Genomic DNA, 20,554 nt, shown 5'->3' with positions numbered 1-20,554 from the left:
CCAGGGCGAAGATGCCAAACAGCGCCCCCCTAAGTGGAGCAGCAGGAGGGGTGGGGTCAATAACGATGCATGCAGCATGCCTCACCAAAACATGTAACATATAAGTTTAACAGTGGTACACATTCTATCTAATATGAAATATGGGGAAATTTCCCTGTATCAGTGTAACAATAAGATGCTCCCATTGGTGGTGTCACTGGAAGGAAAAATGTGTCTGTTATGACATTAGTAGGAAAAATGTTCCAACATCTGTGGTGTGAGTCTAGAGTCCCCCTTCTTTGTTAGATAAGGGTCCTAAGTCCCCCCTCCTTGCATCAGGGTTCTTAGAGTTCCCCCTTTCATTAGGGTCTCCAGAGCCCCCCCCCTTACATCAGGGTCACCAGAGTTCCTCAGTTACAGCAGAGCCCCCCCTTTCAATAGGGTCCTCAAATCCTCCTCCTCCTTATATCAGGGCCCCTAGAGCCCTCCCCCCTTAAATCAGGATCCCCAGAGCCCCCCCCCTTCTTACATAAGGGTCCCCAGTGTTACCGCCCCTTACATTAGTGCTCCCAGAGCCCCCCCTCCTTAAATCAGGGTCCCCAAAGTCCCCCCTTAGGTCAGGGTTCTCAGTGCCCCCCTCCTTTCACCAGGGTTCCCAGATTCCCCACCTCACATCAAAGTCCCAAAGGCCCCCCTCCCTTTATATCATGGTCCCCAGAGATCCCACTTCCATCACTGCAGCAAACAGCTACAGGACAGACAGATGGAAGCCAGGGCAACGGGACCCGACAGGTCTGCAGTAGGAAGCTCCGTTCCCCTTTAAAAGTCAGAGCCTGGGGGCGGGGCAAGCATGTGATTGGTTGCTTGGATGACGAAGCAACCAACCAACTACTAGTACTGACAAGCAATTAGTGGCGCCTGTGGGCGGAGAGTGGATGCTGTCTGTCACGTCTGATCACTGCGCTCAGTGTGATCACGGCAGCAGGGATACTATCTAGTATTTGTGCAGAATGCTCGAGGCAGGGGGACCACCCACCCAAAAGCCATTACTGTCTCCTTTAGCAGAAGCAGGGCACTGAATGCTGTGACAGCGACATAGGTCTGCACAGCCTATTGCATTAGGGTGTGCACCCAAAGCTCAAACACACATGCTTGTGGATATATATATATATATATATATAATCAAAAGTATTGGTACGCCTGCCTTTACCTGCACATGAACTTTAATGGCATGCCAGTCTTAGTCCGTAGGGTTCAATATTGAGTTGGCCCACCCTTGCACCCCTGCAGCTATAACAGCTGCAACTCTTCTGGGAAGGCTGTCCACAAGGTTTAGAAGTGTGTCTATGGGAAGGTTTGACTATTGTTCCAGAAGCGCATTTGTAAGGTCAGGCACTGATGTTGGATGAGAAGGCCTGGCTCGCAGTCTCTGCTGCTTATTCATCACAAAGGTGTTCTATCAGGTTGAGGTCAGGACTCTGTGCGGGCCTGTCAAGTTCCTCCACCCCTAACTCGCTCATCCATGTCTTTATGGACCTTGCTTTGTGCACTGGTCCAAATCATTTGGTGGAGGGGGGATTATGGTGTGGGGTTGTTTTTCAGGGTTTGGGCTTGTCCCCTTAGTTCCAGTGAAGGGAACTTATAAGGCATCAGCATACCAAGACATTTTGGACAATTTCATGCTCACAACTTTGTGGGAACAGTTTGGGGATGGCCCCTTCCTGTTCCAACAGGACTGCGCACCAGTGCACAAAGCAAGGTCCATAAAGACATGGACTTAGCAAGGGTGGTGGAAAATTAACTTCAAGTGCAAAAATTCACACTATAATAGTAACTAAAACATATAAAATTAGGTGTAACAATCTAAAAAATAAAAATTCCAAAATGCTATAATGGTGGGAACCTCCCAACTAAAAATCTGCTGCACTTGAAGTTAATCTGTATAGAAAATATCTATAGGAGGGATTTCCCCCATCCCTGCAAAGTTTCATTTTATACAGTATGTCTTATTTTCAGTTTGATGTGTATTATATGTGAAGTTGCGTATCACAGACACCGGTGTTGTGGTAATATTGAAGTTTATTGAGATTTCCATACATTAGTGCAGTGGTTCCCAACTTCTGTCCTCAGGACCCACTAACAAGCCAGATTTTAAGTATTACTTTGGGGAGATGCAGACTAGAATACTGCAATCATTGAGCTGCAAATGATATCACCTGTGATGTATTTCAGTTTTCTTGCAAACTGTTACTGGGTCCTGAGGACAGGAGATGAGAACCACTGCATTAGAGGGTTCCACCATTATTGTTAAGTTATTGATCAGTAAGTTAGCGCTGAGCTTTTTTTTTTGTGGTGTAGGAACATGTAACAGTGCTTAGTGGCAGGCCTTTTACTGACACTTTTTTTTACCTGCAGTAGTATACATGGGCAATGTACCTGGCTCCTGAGTTCATCTTCTCATCCCTGCACTCAGTGCACTGATTGGCACTGATTGGCAGCACTGATTGGCACTTATGGGCTGCACTGATGGGCACTGATTGGCAGCACTGATGGGCGCTGATTGGCAGCACTGATGGGCGGCTTTGATTGGCAGCACTGACTGGCACTGATAGGTGCTACTGATTGGCAGGACTGATGGCCACTGATTGGTGGCATGGATGGTCACTGATTGGCAGCACTGATGGGCACTGCTTGATGGCACTAATAGGCAGCAATGATTGGAACTGATAGACAGCATTGTTTGGCATTGATTGACAGCACTGATTGGCACTGATAGGCAGCACTGATAGGCGGCACTGATAGGCAGCACTGATGGGCCCTGATTGGCATTGATAGGTGGCACTGATTGGCAGCACTAATGGCACTGATAGGCTGCACTGATTGGCACTGACAGGTGGCACTGATTGGCACTGATAGGTGGCACTGATTGGAAGCACTGATTGGCACTGATAGGCAGCACTGTTGGGCACTGATAGGTGGCATTGGTTGGCAATGATAGGCGGCACTGATTGGAAGCACTGATAGGCACTGACAGAGGAAAGGCTTGTAAGAGCTGCTCAGTATGTGAAACTGTCATGCAATGTAACTACATGCAGGGAGAGAGACCAGCTCTAAAAATTCAGCGGTGATGTCAGGGGTGGGCGGGACCGAACAGTTATCAAACACCAGCCAATGGTTGAGCTGCTTAAGAAAGGGCCACATACACATAGTGGCCCACCCAAACCTTATCCCCATTGGCTGGTGTTTGATAGCTGTTTGGTCCCGCCCACCCCCGACATCACCGCTGAACTTTGACAGCTGGTGTCTCTCCCTGCATGCAGTTACATTAAAATGAAAGTTTCATCCACTAAGTGCCTCTTACAAGCCTCACGATCTGGTCAATGTGAAACTGTCTCACAGGCAGCGCGGGCTACACATTGGTTGGATGCAGCCCTTCACTGCAGCCCAGTGGGCAGATCTTGGGAGACAGCCAGCATGCGGCTAACTAAACACACATCACTAATGCAGTGGAGAGTTTCCTGCATGTAAGTGCCACTGGAAATCTGGTGCCCCCCCAACCACAAAAGACTCCGCCCAGGGCAAGTGCCCCCCGTACCATCCCTGGCTGTTGGCCCCTCTGGTCCATCACTCTACTGCTTCTTTGTGCTGTTACAACTGTGGGTGCTCCCAGTACGGTTTTCTTCCCTCCAGGCCTGTTGAATTGCTGGACTTCTGTTGCAATATATTCTTGTTACTGCATCTGGACCAAATGGTGCCATAGAACAAGGGAAAATCCAACATGAGCTGAAGCCTGTCAAAGCTAGACTGGTCTCAGGTGATTGCTTCCCTTTGCCCACAGTAAGGAGTTCAGTATATTATCACAGTACAGTATTTCAGTACTTGTAGAGGTTTCCAGTAACTCTGCTGTTAGTGGAGTTCATTAGAATTTCCTGGCAAATAGGGTGGCATAAAAGTTTTTGATTTTATCATTTTTTGTTATGCAAAAGCTTTCATCAGAGCACCCATTTCTATGAATGTTATCATTTATCCAGGTCAAGGTATAGTGAGTAGTAGTTAGTCACATTCAATTGGACTCGTACTGCAGTGTTGAAGACATTTTGCTGTTCATCCCAATAGCTTCTTCAGTTCTAAGTATCAGGAACATACCCCCAGTATTTATAGCCATATGGGGTCACATTAATCCACTCACAATGTCAATGGGAGGTGTACCATCAGTGGATTAACTCTGTAAATACAGCTGAAGGAAATCTGTACTGACAAAATGTGGAGACTACCATTGCTTATTTTCTTCTGAAAAAGCTGATTGAAAAAAAAAAAAAACAGATTCTTCCATCGACACAAATAAGATTTTGAAACGCGTCGGTTGGTTTAGTGAGATTTCCCTCATTCAATACCCTGGTGATATTCTGTATCTCATACATGTTATCCTTGATGCAATTGTTTGTATGTATCATTTGTATTTGATTCAACTATTTTATATGGTGTATTTTCTGTCATGTGTTTGTACTATATAATAAAAAAAATTTTTTTACCTATTATGTATTTTCCATGGTAATGCCCATAAAATCCCACCTTAGGGGAACCCCTTGTTGTTTTTTTTCTGTTTTGGGATGTGGCATACATTTTTTGTTTGCTACTTCTGGTCAGAGCCCTTTCAAATAAGATGGATAGAGGACATTTTATCCTGATAGCACTTGGCTGCATCCTTTCATTGATGGATATTTTTCCAAAATTTCCCTTCAACAGAAGTCAACGGAACAGTCAATTTCTATCCAGCAGGGGAGCCCACACACTGATCAAAATTCGGCCAGTCAATGCTGAATTCCATTTAGTCTATGACCAGCTTAATTACTTGGCTGTCTTTGGATTTCGGACTATTCTACAATGTAAATCACTGACCTGGAACAAGCATATACTGTAGAGTGAAGTCAGAACACTTGATCTGCATACATATTCAAGATCACTGATTTTGATTAGGGAATTAATATTTTCAGCCTCAGGACAGTAATGGAAGCTTTCATATGTTTTCCAGTAAAGGTTTTCTTTCATTGCAAAATGATGATTTCTATGTATCATAAGCATTATATTCTACAGTACACATTAAACATTTTGTTTGTCTAACTAATGGTAGAGTCAAGGTGTCTGTTCACAACACCTGCTATTTTATTTAATTTGGTTACATAATTTCTTTTACTGTAGTTTATTTTCCTTGGATGTCTTCATATTCACAATAAAAAATGAACTTGTTACTTGTGCTGCATTATGTAACCATCCCATTCATGCCAGTTTAATAGAAAACATTCCTAATGGTTGTTTTCTATTTTTTCTTACTTCTAGGAAATGTTTATATGCACATTTCATTTGACAGAAGGGCCTGTATGATATAATCGGGAGTTGCAATATTTCAAATTCCGATCAGTGTTTGATATGTTATCACTTAAAATTATGTAAAATGTCTTCTCTGCAGATAATCCGAGTACCGTATATACTCGAGTATAGGACGACCCGTATAAGTCGAGGCACCTAATTTTACCACAAAAAACTGGAAAAACGTATTGACTTAAGTATAAGACTAGGATGGGAAATGCAGCAGCTACCGGTAAATTTCAAAAATAAAAATAGATACCAATAATGTTTTTGAATATTTATTTAAAAGTAAAACAGTAAAATAGCTCTGTAAGTGGAAAAGAGGGTCAATAAAAACTATATGGTATCAACAATAACTTTAAAAGTACAAAAACCTTAGCTCAATCAGCAACCAAGCTAAAACACAAGAGTTAAAATCCTTCAAAACTGGATTCCTCCTCATCATCTGTATGTCCAAACAGAGCTTCAGTATTAGCTGGTGTGAGGTTATCAGCATAGACATTGTCATCATCACTGAGTTCGCAGTCATCACTGTCACTGCTGTCATTCTCAAACAAAGCGCTGTCTTCACTGCCATCCATAGCATTACTAATGCCACATTTCTTGAAGGCGCGTTGCACCATGTCCTCATGAATCTCTTCCCATGCATCACGAACCCACGTTGCTATCAATTCTATGTCGGATTTCATCAGATTTTCACCTTTTGTCAGTCAGGTGACCAGATGACATCCATTCATGTCACATCTTTCGCACGCGGTCTTTGAAAGGTTTATTTAAACACACATCTTGCAACTGCAATACAGATGTAAGCCCACCTGGAATAACGGCCAAAGTAACTTGAGAAGATTTTGCCAATTTTTTAATGTCATCAGATGTGTGGGCTCTGAATAGGGATGAGCCGAACACCCCCTGCTCGGTTCGCACCAGAACTTGTGAACAGGCAAAAAATGTGTTCGAACACACGAACACTGTTAAAGTCTATGGGACACGAACATGAATAATCAAAAGTGCTAATTTTAAAGGCTTATATGCAAGTTATTGTCATAAAAAGTGTTTGGGGACCTGGGTCCTGCCCCAAGGGACATGGATCAATGCAAAAAAAAGTTTTAAAAACGGCCGTTTTTTCGGGAGCAGTGATTTTAATAATGCTTAAAGTGAAACAATAAAAGTGTAATATTCCTTTAAATTTCGTACCTGGGGGGTGTCTATATATGCCTGTAAAGGGGCGCATGTTTCCCGTGTTTAGAACAGTCTGACAGCAAAATGACATTTCAAAGGAAAAAGGTCATTTAAAACTACTTGCAGCTATTAATGAATTGCCAGTCCGACAATACACATAAAAGTTCATTGATAAAAACGGCATGGGAATTCCCCACAGGGGAACCCCAAACCAAAAAAAAAAAAAAAAATGACGTGGGGGTCCCCCTAAATTCCATACCAGGCCCTTCAGGTCTGGTATGGATATTATGGGGAACCCCGGCCAAAAATGTTTTTAAAAATCCCAAAAAATCCATACCAGACCCTTATCCGATCACGCAACCTGGCAGGCTGCAGGAAAAGAGGGGGGGATGAGAGAGCGGCCCCCCCTCCTGAACCGTACCAGGCCACATGCCCTCAACATTGGGAGGGTGCTTTGGGGTAGCCCCCCAAAACACCTTGTCCCCATGTTGATGGGGACAAGGGCCTCTTCGCTACAACCCTTGCCCGGTGGTTGTGGGGGTCTGCGGGCGGGGGGCTTATCGGAATCTGGAAACCCCCTTTAACAAGGGGACCCCCAGATCCTGGCCCTCCCCCCCGTGTGAAATGGTAAAGGGGTATAAAAGTACCCCTACCATTTCATAAAAAAACTGTCAAAAATGTTAAAAATGACAAGAGACAGTTTTTGACAATTCCTTTATTTAAATGCTTCTTCTTTCTTCTATCTTCTATCTTCTATCTTCCTTCGGTTTCTTCCTCCATCTTCTTCTTCTTCTGGTTCTTCTGGTTCTTCCTCCGGTGTTCTCATCTGGTATCTTCCTCCGCGGCGTCTTTTTCCCTTCTTCTCCACGGGCCGCTCTGAATATATGATGGCATGATGGGAGGCTCCCGCTGTGTGATGCTTCTCCTCTTCTGACGGTTCCTAAATAATGGGGGGCCACCCGGTGACCCCTCCCCCTCTGACACACGGGGACTTGATGGGGACTTCCCTGTGGCATTCTCCGTGATGTCAGAGGGGGCGGGGTCACCCGTTACGTAACCCCGCCCCCTTCTGACATCACGGGGAATGCCACAGGGAAGGCCCCATTAAGTCCCCATTATTTGCCCCTGCCCCCATTATTTAAGAACCGTCAGAAGAGGAGAAGCATCACACAGCGGGAGCCTCCCATCATGCCATCATGTATGCGAAGCGGCCCGAGGAGAAGAAGGGAAGAAGACGCCGCGGAGGAAGATGCAGGACGAGAACAGATGCCGGAGGAAGAACCAGAAGAACCAGAAGAAGAAGAAGAAGATGGAGGAAGAAACCGAAGGAAGATAGAAGATAGAAGAAAGAAGATAGAAGATAGAAGATAGAAGAAAGAAGAAGCATTTAAATAAAGGAATTGTCAAAAACTGTCTCTTGTCATTTTTAACATTTTTGACAGTTTTTTTTGTGAAATGGTAGGGGTACTTTTGTACCCCCTACCATTTCACACATGGGGAGGGCCCCCTCCCATGGTGATCCCCTTGTTAAAGGGGGCTTCCAGATTCCGATAAGCCCCCTGCCCACAGACCCCCACATCCACCAGGCAAGGGTTGTGGGGATGAGGCCCTTGTCCCCATCAACATGGAGACAAGGTGTTTTGGGGGGCTACCCCAAAGCACCCTCCCAATGTTGAGGGCGTGTGGCCTGGTACGGTTCAGGAGGGGGGGTGCTCTCTCGTCCTCCCCTCTTTTCCTGCGGCCTGCCAGGTTGCGTGCTCGGATAAGGGTCTAGTATGGCGTGACCCCACGCCATTTTTAAAAAAGCATTTGGTGCGGGGTTCCCCTTAAAATCCATACCAGACCTGAAGGGTGTGGTATAGATTTTGAGGGGGACCCCACGCCATTTTTAAAAAAAATTTGGCCAGGGTTCAACTTAATATCCATACCATACCTGAAGGGCCTGGTATGGAATTTAGGGGAGCCCCCCACGTCATTTTTTTTTTAAATTTTGGTTCTGGGTTTCCCTGTGGGGAATTCCCATGCTGTTTTTATCAGTGAACTTTTATGTGTATTGTCGGACCGGCAATTCATTAATAGCCGCGAGTAGTTTTAAATGACTTTTTTTCCTTTGAAATGTCATTTTGCTGTTAGACTGTTTTAAACACGGGAAACATGCGCCCCTTTACAGGCATACTATAGACACCCCCCCCCCAGGTACGAAATTTAAAGGAATATTACACTTTTATTGTTTCACTTTAAGCATTATTAAAATCACTGCTCCCAAAAAAACGGCTGTTTTTAAAACTTTTTTGCATTGATCCATGTCCCTTGGGGCAGGACCCAGGTCCCCAAACACTTTTTATGACAATACCACTCATATAAGCTTTTAAAATGAGCACTTTTGATTTCTCCCATAGACTTTTAAAGGGTGTTCCGCGGCTTTCGAATTTGCCGCGAACACCCCAAATTGTTCGCTGTTCGGCGAATTGGCGAACAGCCAATGTTCGAGTCGAACATCAGTTCGACTCGAACTCGAAGCTCATCCCTAGCTCTGAACATATCCCAAACTAGCCATGATGGTTTTTTCTTTAAGGCTGCTCCTGGTCGTCCATTCCAAAATTCTTCCAGCCATTTTTTTGTTCCGTCTTCATCCATCCACCCTTTAATATGTGCACGCATTGTAATTCGTGGTGGGAATTTGACCTTTTTAGGCAAGGTCTTTCTTTTAAAAATAATGACAGGCCACAGCTTAGTTCCATTAGCCAAACATGACAGAACGAATGTGAAATGTTTTTTTTTCATTTCCTGTGATTCTGAGAAAAATAGTTTTGGCTCCCAAACTTGCCACAGTTCTGTTGTTGGAAGATCAAAGGTCATAGGTGTTTCATCCATATTTCCAATATCTCCCAGGTCATAGTTATGGATCCTTCTTTGTTTTATGATGAATGAATGGAATGACATCACTTTTTCATCAAGGTCTTTTGGCAACTTCTGTGAAATCTTTGTTCTTTGCCGCAAACATAGGCCAAACCTAATTCATGAAGCGGTTACACCATCCTGCTGACGCAACAATTTTCAATGCCTGGTGCTTTTTATTTGTCATCTTTAGCCATTTGAAGGGCACGTAAGCAAATTCCCATGCGTGTTACGCAGTAACCATTTTGACGACACTCCATAACCCATTTATGCAATTCAGTCTCTAGAGCCCCATATGAAGTTGTTAAACCACGTCAAGCTTCTTTTCCAAGTCAGCTTTCATTTTCCGCCAGTGTCCATTATATACAGCCTGCCAGTGTCCATTATATACAGCCTGCCAGTGTCCATTATATACATCCTGCCAGTGCCCATTATATACAGCCTGCCAGTGCCCATTATATACGGCCTCCAGTGTCCATTATACCGGTATATAGCCTGCCAGTGTCCATTATATATACGGTAGCCATTGTAAATGTCAAACAGTTTTTGTCTCAACCATTGAAATACAGGTACCACTTTGAAAGAAAGTTAAAATAACACTTGGGGTAAAAAATTCTATTGAGTGACCATAATACTCCTGTTGATGATGTGTGTATTGGGACCAGAGCTATGGTTGATACAGGTAGCAACCTGTACCAACCATAGCTCTGGTCCCAATACACACATCATCTGGTATAACATATACCGATATTTGGTTTCTGCAAATGTCATACAGTTATTGGAGTGGGGCAGTTCACTCACCGCATGTGAGATCCCGCTGTGTCAGATCACCGTGAAGCCGTGGTAGCGATGTCCCGCCTCCTATGACATGCAGCACAGTGATTCCTAGCATTCGAACACTGTGCCGTCTGTCACAAGAGGAGGCGGGACATCGCTATGTGGCTGGTGATCTGATACAGCATGGGAGGGAGGGGTAACACAGGCCTGACAACACAAGGTGGAACATCATTATGAAACACACATTGCACAGTGATCTGACACAGCATTAGGGGAGGGGAAACTCCCAGGGGCACCGGGCCATTCACGAGCACCACCCAGTGGCACGGCCCCGTCCCCTTTTCTCCTCCATTTCAGGCATTTTTGTTCACTGACTCGAGTAAATGGGCTGAAAAATTCGACTTATACTCGAGTATATACGGTATATTGGTTTCCAAATCCCAAAGGTCACCCTTGTGTCCTTAATATAAAGCGTATTCTATGTGCTGTCTGCTATTAACAAGCAGACTATCACATCATATGTAATTCTGTATGTGTAAAAATCTAAAATGTTGCTAATGACCTTAAAAATGTATTTAATTCCACTGTTACATAACCACAAAGGCTTCACTCAGATCTCTGTTCTACATAGGAACCATGGTTAGAGAGGAGGCATCTGGCCAGTCCCTGCTGTCAATCAAGCCAAGCAATGTTGGGATAGAGCTTCATTCAGATTCCTCTTCTGCATGGGGGGCCATGCTTGGAAAGCAGGCATCAGGCCAGTCCCAGCTGTCAACCAAACTGAGCAGGTCTGATTTAAGTATAAAAGAGTCAATGATTTATGTTGCTACACAATCACATCCTTGTATGAGTATGAGGGTTAGGAGATACATTTGTTAAATGTGAGATGATAAGTAACAAATAGACAAACACTAGGTAGGTGTAGGTGGGGGTGGTGAATTATGGAGATAGAAAGAAAGGGAAAGGGAGGGGAAAGAGGGGTTCAGGTAACTCAGTACGTCTTTGTGCAGTAGTTCGATCTAGTTTAACCATGAATATAAATACATAAAAAATAATATCATACAATCCCATATACACAATCCTTCACCCACAGTGTATCCAGAGGAAGGCAAAAAACCCTAGCAAAGCATGATCCAATTTGCTACAGCAGGGGCAAAAATTCCTTCCTGATCCCAGAGAGGCAATTGGATTTTCCCTTGATCAACTTTACCTATAAATGTTAGTACCCAGGCATATTATTATGTACATTTAGGAAAGAATCCAGGCCTTTCTTAAAGCAATCTACTGAGCTGGCCATAACCAGCTCTTGAGGGAGTCTATTCCACATTTTCACAGCTCTTACTGTGAAGAAACCTTTCCGTATTTGGAGATTAAATTTCTGTTCCTCTAGGCGTGAAGAGTGCCCCCTTGTCCTCTCTGTTGACTGTAAAGTGAATAACTCAACACCAATTTAACTATATGGGCCCCTTATATATTTGTATATGTTGATGATATCCCCCCTTAATCTCCTCTTCTCAAGAGAGAATAAATTCAGTTCCTATAATCTTTCCTCATAGCTGAGCTCCTCCACGCCTCTTATCAGTTTGGTTGCCCTTCTCTGCACTTTCTCCAGTTCTCTGATATGCTTTTTGAGAACTGGTGCCCAAAGCTGAACTACATATGCCAATTGAGGTCTTACTAATGATTTGTACAGGGGCAAAATAATATCTCTCTCTCTCTCTGGAGTCCATACCTCTCTTAATGCAAGAAACTGCAGCTTGGCATTGCATGTTATTATTGAGCTTATGATCCATCAAAACCCCCAGATCCTTCTCCACTATGAATTCCCCCAGTAGTACACCCTTTAGTATGTATGATGCATGCATATTCTTAGCCCCCAAGTGCATAACTTTACATTTATCAACATTAAACCTCATCTGCCACATACAGTTGTGCTCCTAAGTTTACATACCCTGGCAGAATTTATGATTTCTTGGCCATTTTTCAAAGAATATGAATGATAATACAAAAACTTTTCTTTCACTTGTGGTTAGTGTTTGGCTGAAGCCATTTATTAACAATCAACTGTGTTTACTCTTTTAAAAACATAATCACAACAGCAACTACCCAAATGACCGTGATCAAAAGTTTACATATCCTGTTGATTTTTGATTTTGGCCTGATAACATGCACACAAGTTGACACAAAGGAGGTGGATTGCTGTTAAACACGGAGGTGGATCGCTGATGTTTTGGAGATGTGTGAGCTACAAAGGCACAGGAAATTTAGTCAAAATTGATGGCAAGATGAATGCAGTATGTTATCAAAAAATACTGGAGGGATCTTCTTTTACCTTGCCAAATGGTCAATTACATCGTTTAAAGCACCATGTTACATGTCTAACTAAAGGGGTCATTTATATAATTTTGTGCCGATGTGGAGCGTTCTACATCGGTAAAGCTATTAGACCTTTATGGAAAAAGAGTGAAAGATCATGTCTACTATGCCACCAATGGCATACTGAACAAGGCCATTGGATACCATGTGGCATTTAGGCATAACTACGATCCACATACATTCAAAATTGCCGTTCTGGATCGTATTTATGACGATCCCAGAGGCGGCAACTTTGATCAAAGGGTACTCCAAAGGGAGACCCAATGGGTATATAATTTACAAGCTACTTCATACCCTGGTGTCAATGATATGCTGAGTTTCAAACCATTTTTATAGTTTTTTTTTTCCTCTATTACCACTAATGTATGCATATTATGCAACTAACAGGATTACCAGAAATAAAATAAAATATTCTACTTAAAAGTACTCCATTATATCCTTGAGCAAACCTGTTACTATAATTATATTTATTTCTCTGTATTTACTCATTAGGAAATTATTCCAATACATACTATATTGTTTTTATACTTTCTTAATGTATTGTACTCCAATGTTTTCATATGTGGTCCATGACAGAATATGTTTGTCCATTGTCCATCTTCTTAGGTTCCCCTCTTTTTTTTTTTTTTCCATTTCCGGTCCTTCAGTGGCCACTACTTCCTGTTCTATACAGGATGTAATATGGTTCCTGATACAGAGACTTCACTTCCTGTGTCAATGTGCATTTTAGCCACTTAGTGTGGTTTTCTCCGCCTTTTTGCTGTGTTATACCTCAGTACTTCCTCTCTGTGCCCTATTGGTCAATTTTTGGCGCTGATATGGTCTGCCACCCCCCCCTTCCCTTTTGGCGCCAAAACACACTATATAGCATTTGCTCACTCACTTCCAACCCAGGAACATCTCTGTATCCTCCTGGGGACTTACATCCAATTTTACTTCAAGTGAGTACTTCATCCTCTGCTGTAATGCTACTATATTCACTCGTATTGAAGCACCAATGTACCTTCTAACTTACGTTTTTCTTTTTTCTTTATTTATTTTATTTTTCTTTCTCTTTCTCTTTCTCTGTTATATTTTTTCACCATAGGCTCCTCCAGTGCATTTTGCACGGCTCCATATGGACCATTGAGCAGATACGGTCCATGAGCTCTTTGATGCCCTCTGATGGTTGCTGCAGTGCGACTATTTATCACTGGCTATTCATTGGCTCTTTCTTTGTTGAAACCAAACCCTGAGATTGGTTATAACTGGAAATAGGTATACATCATCTTATCTTCCTACATTAGGACATCTGTATACACATATACATATATTTTTTCTTGTTTTCCTTATTTTCTCCCTCTTTCCCTGTTATTTTTTACCATAGGCTCCCCCAGTGCATTTTTTCATGGCTCCATATGGACCATTGAGCAGATAAGGTCTATGGGCTCCTTGTTGCCCTCCCATGGTTGCTGCAGTGCGACTATTTATCACTGGCTATTTATTGGCTTTTTCCTTGTTGGGACTGAACCCCGAAATTGGTTGTAAATGGAAACAGGTACATATCATCTTGTCTTCCTACATTAGGATGTCTGCATACATATATCCTTGCTTTTCTTATGTTTTTTTTTTTTTCCCCTCCTTCCCTAGTTGATGGTTATCCACATCTATTGCTAAGACCTTGACGTCTATACATGAATGAATTTGAATTACTGTTCTTGAGCTTGCGAAAGCCTCTGTACAAGGTAATATAATGTACTAATTTAGTGTCTGATCTCTGGGCATGGGCTATTACCTTTCATCCATTATTGTATGATATTATATGTTTATGTGTTCACGTTTTTATATAAATCTTTTCTCATTTTAGTGACACCCCTTTGTGTATTAACTGAAACTTGAATGCATCCTGAAGAAGTTCTATACGAAACGCGTAGACACATCTGGGCTTGTGTCAGGGACGTTCCGGTGCCCGTCGGGCGAATATACCTGCGCGCATGCGCACACAGGGATTGTCCAGGGCAACACAGTTGAATTCCCCCACTGGTGGGCGCCAGCGCGCTCCCGCGCCCGTGCGCGCTAGCATTGTTTGGCGCCAAGGGCCCTTTAAAAGAATGTCAGCTGCACTCATGAGGTGCTGTTCGTCTGCAGCTCTGCACCTGAGTTCCTGAATCTGCCTGCTGATTGTCTTTGCTGTTCATCGACCTGGTTACGTCTGACCCTTCTTCTATCTCCAATCCGACGCGGCTTGCCTGACACTGCTATCTTCTTGTGACCCATTGCCGAACTCCTGCCTGCCTGACTACTCTGCGGTTATCCATTTGCTAATACCTGCCTGATCTCCTGCCAACCGGACTGTCTGACTCTGCTTTTGCCTGTGTCCTGTATCGCTGCATTCCAGCCCTCTCATCCAGCTCTAGGTTCTGCTGCTGCTACACCATCTACTTGCCTGCATGCTGATCTGCTTCTGCCTGCCTGCATCCGCAGCTCAGCCATCTCTGAAGGACTCCTTCCCAGCTCCTGTGTCGGCCTCTGCAAGAACCTTCACCAGGCACTCCTACCCACTGTGCTCACGAGACCACTGTTCCCACTCCAGTGGCTCCTGAACCAGCGTGTAAGAGGGGTCTTCTCCTACCAGTCGGGCTCAACTACCAGGTACCTAACAGCTTGTATCATGTATATTTCTATATAGATGATTTTTATTACTTTTTGTCAATGTCTTTGTACTGTATGTATTTATATTTAATACAATTGATTATATTGTTATTCTGACTATACTTTCTCAGGTTTGTTGTGCCTCTAAATTCTGCCCAGGGTGTCCTTGTTGACCCCCTTTTTTTTCTTTTTATGACATACAGTTTATTCGGATGTGGATATAGGAGTGTCCCTTTTTTTCTATTTTGTCCAAAAAATACTGGAGGAACAGAATGGATGTGGCCAGAGTTAGGGGCGTGACCGGATGCAGGAGAGAGCGAGTGTGAGAGAGTGAGTGTGTGAGGTGTCTCTCCTCTGCTCCTCCGCTGCTTATCATCTTTGGATGGAAGACTCCTAGTGTGGAGCAGTTAGCAGCCTGGAAATATTGGTGTGTCTGTTGGTGGAGCTGCCTGTCCCCCCCCGGCCCCCTTTTGGGGGTCTTTGTACTGTATAGAGGGTCGGTGTTTGGACTGAGTGGGGCTGAAGCCAGCGCTCCCTCTCCTGAAATCGAGAAGGCTGAAGCAGAGTACCGGAGCAGGAAACGCGCTGGGTATGGAGACGCTCGCAATCTCGCGAGATTTTGCAGGACCGAGATCTCACTATTGGATTTCCTAACTTCCTTGTGCGGCTGACACATTTGGCTGACACGCCGAGGAAGGTAGATAGAGAGAGAGCACTGCAGCTCCAATCCCTCCAACTCTTCCTCCTTTACAATAACAACAACAATCCGTGTGCACTTACTTATGTCCAGAAAACGTGGGATAGAGGAACAGTTGCCCCAGGATGTGGCTCAGGGTACACGTGCCACAAAGGAAAAGGGGAATCAGGCCACCACAGCGGCAGCAGCCAAACTGGAACATTACGCCCATGCACCTTCCTTGTCACCGGCCAAAGGGAGTAATCAACAGGTAACAACACAAGTCAAATCCCAGGTAGACAGGAAGAGCCAAGGACAAGCATTTTCAAATCCTACCAGTTCAGCAAGCGCCAAAACAGTGAGTACTAAGGGGCTGGGGGGAGGAAAACCAGGAACTGCATCTGTAACACCTGCTATGGTATTGGGGATGACCACTGTGGCTGGTCCTATATTGAAGAAGGAGGAACCTACATTAAGAGATGTACTAAATGCCATCAATGCCTGTAAAGACTCAATTACTAATCTTGATGGCCAGTTGGAGAGTATTAAGGGGGAAATATTCTCAATGAGCCACAAGCTGAGTAAGACAGTGGAAAGGACTATTGCTTTAGAAGAGAGACTTAGCACAGTTGAGGATGATTTGTACCCACTAAAGTGAGAAATTAAAGGGTTGAGGGAGCAAATGGACATACAGGTGGCTAAACTCGATGAAATGGAGAATAGAAGCCATAGAAACAACGTAAAAGTGATAGGCTTGCCAGAGCGGAGTGAGGGCCCCAACCCTATAACATTCTTAGAGGGATGGTTTAAAGAAATGTTTGGGCCTGCTACCTTTACACCATTGCTTGCGATTGAAAGAGCCCACCGAGTCCCTTTTTAAAGCCTGGCAGGCAGGCGATCACCCCAAACCGCTACTCCTGAAACTCCTCAAATATAACGATAAGGTTATCCTCCTACAGAAGACCAGAGAGGCAGGAGATATGAAATACAATGGGGTTAGGGTTTCACTGTACCCTGATTTTACGCCAGACCTCCAGACCTCCAGAAGTCGAATTTATACAAATTAAGCGTACTTTGCAGAAATACAAGGTTGTATATGCTTTGCTGAACTCAGACCGCTTACAGGTGACAGCAATGGGGCGGAACTGTGTTTTTCAACTCACTGGCTGATGTGGCACAGTGGTTGGAGGAAAATAAGAAAGACCTGTAGAATTGCAAAATATAATGGACATGTAAATTATTTTTTGATTTTGTAATATGTATTATGGATTATTGGGGGGGGATGGGGCAAATCGGTGGAGATTTATTCTTTTTATTACTTTTCCTTTATTTTCTATTGGTCTTTCTCCTCCCTTTTCCCCCGCCTCCTCCTTTTTTTTTCCCTTTTTTTTTTCTCAACTCACCGGCTGATGTGGCGCAGTGGTTGGAGGAGAGTAAAGAGTTATTTGTAGAATTGCAAAATATAATGGACATGTAAATTGTTTTGATTTTGTAATATGTATTATGGGGGAGGGGGGGTGGGGCAAATCAGTGGAGATTTATTTTTCTTAATTTTTTTTTCTTTTTTCTTTTCTTCCATATTTTCCATTGGATTTTCTCCTCTCCCCCCCCCCTTCCCTTTTCTCTTCTCCCCCCCCCCCGCTTTTTTTTCCTGCAAATATATATATATATATATATATATATATATATATATATATTTCTCTTTTACTATCACTGTAATATTGTGGGTTGATCATATTTGATAGAGTGGAGGAGGGGTAATGCACTTTGGAATGAATGTTATAGATGTATGTAAGAATGGGAGTAAAAGAAGAATGAAGTTCCCATATTGGTTACATTTTGCACAAAAATCGACAGTATCACTGGCTTGGAATGTAAGGAGGGAATGGTGGGAGAGGTACAGAAAGGTCACAGGTGAAGCCCTTAGGGGAAGCCCAGGTGGGCAGGAAAGGGGAAGGAGGGTGGTGGCAGGAGGCGGGGATAAGAGTAGGGTGGGGGGGAAGAAGAACACATCACAAATATTAATACGACAGATGGCACAAATAGAGAGAAGGGTGGGATATGGGAAGGGGGAGGAATACATAGACTGGAGAAGGTATTTAGGGTGGAGGGGAGGGTGTGGGATTGTTAGTTGGATTATTTTCTTATTTTTTCTCTTTTTTCTGCTTTTAACCTTGATTTATTTTTGATATTTGTTCCATGCAAAATAAGACATTTAGTATAAATTCCTGGAATGTCCAAGGCCTAGGGGATCCAACTAAGAGAGACATTATCCTGTCTGCATTGGAGGGGATTGGGCCCGGACTACTCTGCTTGCAGGAGACCCATTTGACCAGTGCCACTGTGGCACAACTTCGTAACCAGAAATTCCAAGCACAATATCATTCAGTCCACTCCTCCTACTCAAGGGGGTGAGCATAATGACTGGAAGAGGAATGATGTTCTCCTGCAGAGAGAGTTGCATTGATGAACAGGCCCGGTATATTTTCTTGTTTTGTTTGATTGAGAATAAACCATATGTGCTGGCAAATATCTATATCCCCTCCCTATTTAAGCTGGAGGTTTTACATAAACTAGTAGAGTTCACACTGGACAAAGTGGGAACTCCAGTAATAGCGGTAGGAGATTTCAATGAAGTCCTTGAAAAGAGCCTAGATAGATTTCCGCCTGGAAACAGGCCTAATACATCAGGAGAGGATCGGTTGTCTTGATTCCTGGAGGAAATGGGGTTAAGTGACATATGGCGAATGCATTACCCGCAGGAATGACAATATTCCTGCTTTTCAGGTTCCTACCTCACCCTCTCAAGAATCGACGTGGCCCAAAGTAATAGGGATGCTATATTGTTGGTAAAGAGCATAGAGTATGGTCCAAGAGGAGTGTCAGACCACTCCCCACTCGTGTTGACAATAAATACAGAGGGTAAAATCCATCCAAGAGAATGGAAAATCAGCCCTGGTTGGCTGGAATTGATTGGCGACCCTGGAGAGGTGGTAACCAGACTGCATGAGTTTGTATAAATCAATGCAGGTACGGCATTACCCGGAGTGGTTTGGGAGTCCTTGAATGCCTATCTTAGAGGTCTCTTGATCCAAAAAGTGGCAAGAACTAAGGGCAAATCAACGGAGTGGGAAAGCGACATCAGGAACGAGGTAGATATTGATAGTGATATTGGCAGAGAGGCGATATGTCGAAGACCCAACCCCAGGCAGGCAAAAGGAGTGGCTAGATAAGCAATAAATCTATAAAATGGCCATTACAAGATGGTCAGAGAATAGACAAATATTTCAGAGACAGTGTCAGTTTGGAGAAGGGGAGAGAGTGGGTCGTATGCTGTCCCTGTTGATTAGATCTAACACCCCCCCTCCACTGTTTCTGCGGTTAAGACACTAAGCGGAGAGATCTCCACAGGTGGGACAGAGATAAAACAAACATTTTGTGAATATTACAAGTCTTTTTATAAATCTAGCAGGGGAGCAGAGAGTGAAGAAATGGATGTTTTTTTCCAGGGAATAATAATTCCAACTCTGTCAGAGAAGGACAAAAATGATATAGAGGCACCAGTGACCCTGGGGAACTACAGCGAGCAGTGGCCGGGATGTCCAATCAAAAGTCGCCAGGCCCGGATGGGCTCCCAATAGAAATATATAAACGGTATTGAGAGGTCCTGCTCCCAGAATTGCTGAAGACATTGGGATGGGCATTAGTCAATGGGAGACTACCTACCTCAATGTCGGAAGCCACTATTATTGTAATACATAAGGAGGGGAAAGATCAGTTGGACGTCTCTTCTTATCGTCCAATTTCTTTATTATGCACGGATATAAAAATTCTGGCTAAAGTGCTAGCAACCTATTAATGGATGTATTCAAAATCTTATACATCCTGATCCCTCAGGTTTTATTCCCAATAGGTCAACAACTATCAACATCAGAAGAGTCTTTTTAAACATGCAGATTCCAACAGACAATATGGGCTCCAGGGCCATATTGGCCTTGGATGCCGCCAAGGCTTTCGATAGCCTAGAATGGGATTACCTATGGAGGGTGTTAGAAAGATTTGGATTTGGTCCCTCCTTTATTAGATGGGTGAATATACTTTATAGCAAACCAAAAGCAAAAATAAAAATTAACAATGAATACTCTGAACTGTTCAGGTTGGAGAGAGGGATGCGACAGGGTTGTCCTTTGTCCCCTTTATTGTTTGCTCTCGCGATGGAACCACTAGCAATTATGACTAGATCTATATTAGATATACAGGGGTTCTGGAGACAGACAGAAGAGGACAGGATAGCACTGTTCACGGACGATGTCCTTTTTTTTTCTTGTAGATGTTGAAACTTCATTATCACTGCGATGCAATTAGTGAGGGAGTTCTGACAATTCTCTGGTCTGGTTATCAATTGGGAGAAATCGGCCCTGCTGCCGGTTGACACTCTTGGTAGCCAGATATCGTTGGGAGCTCCCTATCTAAAAATAGTGACAAAACTGAAATATCTGGGTGTCTGGATCATGAGTAGAGATGAGCCAAACACCCCCCCGGTTCGCACCAGAACCTGCGAACGGACCGAAACTTTGCACGAACGTTAGAACCCCATTGAAGGCTATAGGACTCAAACGATTAAAATCAAAAGTGCTAATTTTAAAGGCTAATTTGCATGGTATTGTCCTA

The sequence above is a fragment of the Aquarana catesbeiana genome, linkage group LG01 (assembly GCF_042186555.1).
Source record: "Aquarana catesbeiana isolate 2022-GZ linkage group LG01, ASM4218655v1, whole genome shotgun sequence".
Classification (NCBI taxonomy): Eukaryota; Metazoa; Chordata; class Amphibia; order Anura; family Ranidae; genus Aquarana; species Aquarana catesbeiana.
Note: the sequence above shows the minus strand (reverse complement) of the source record.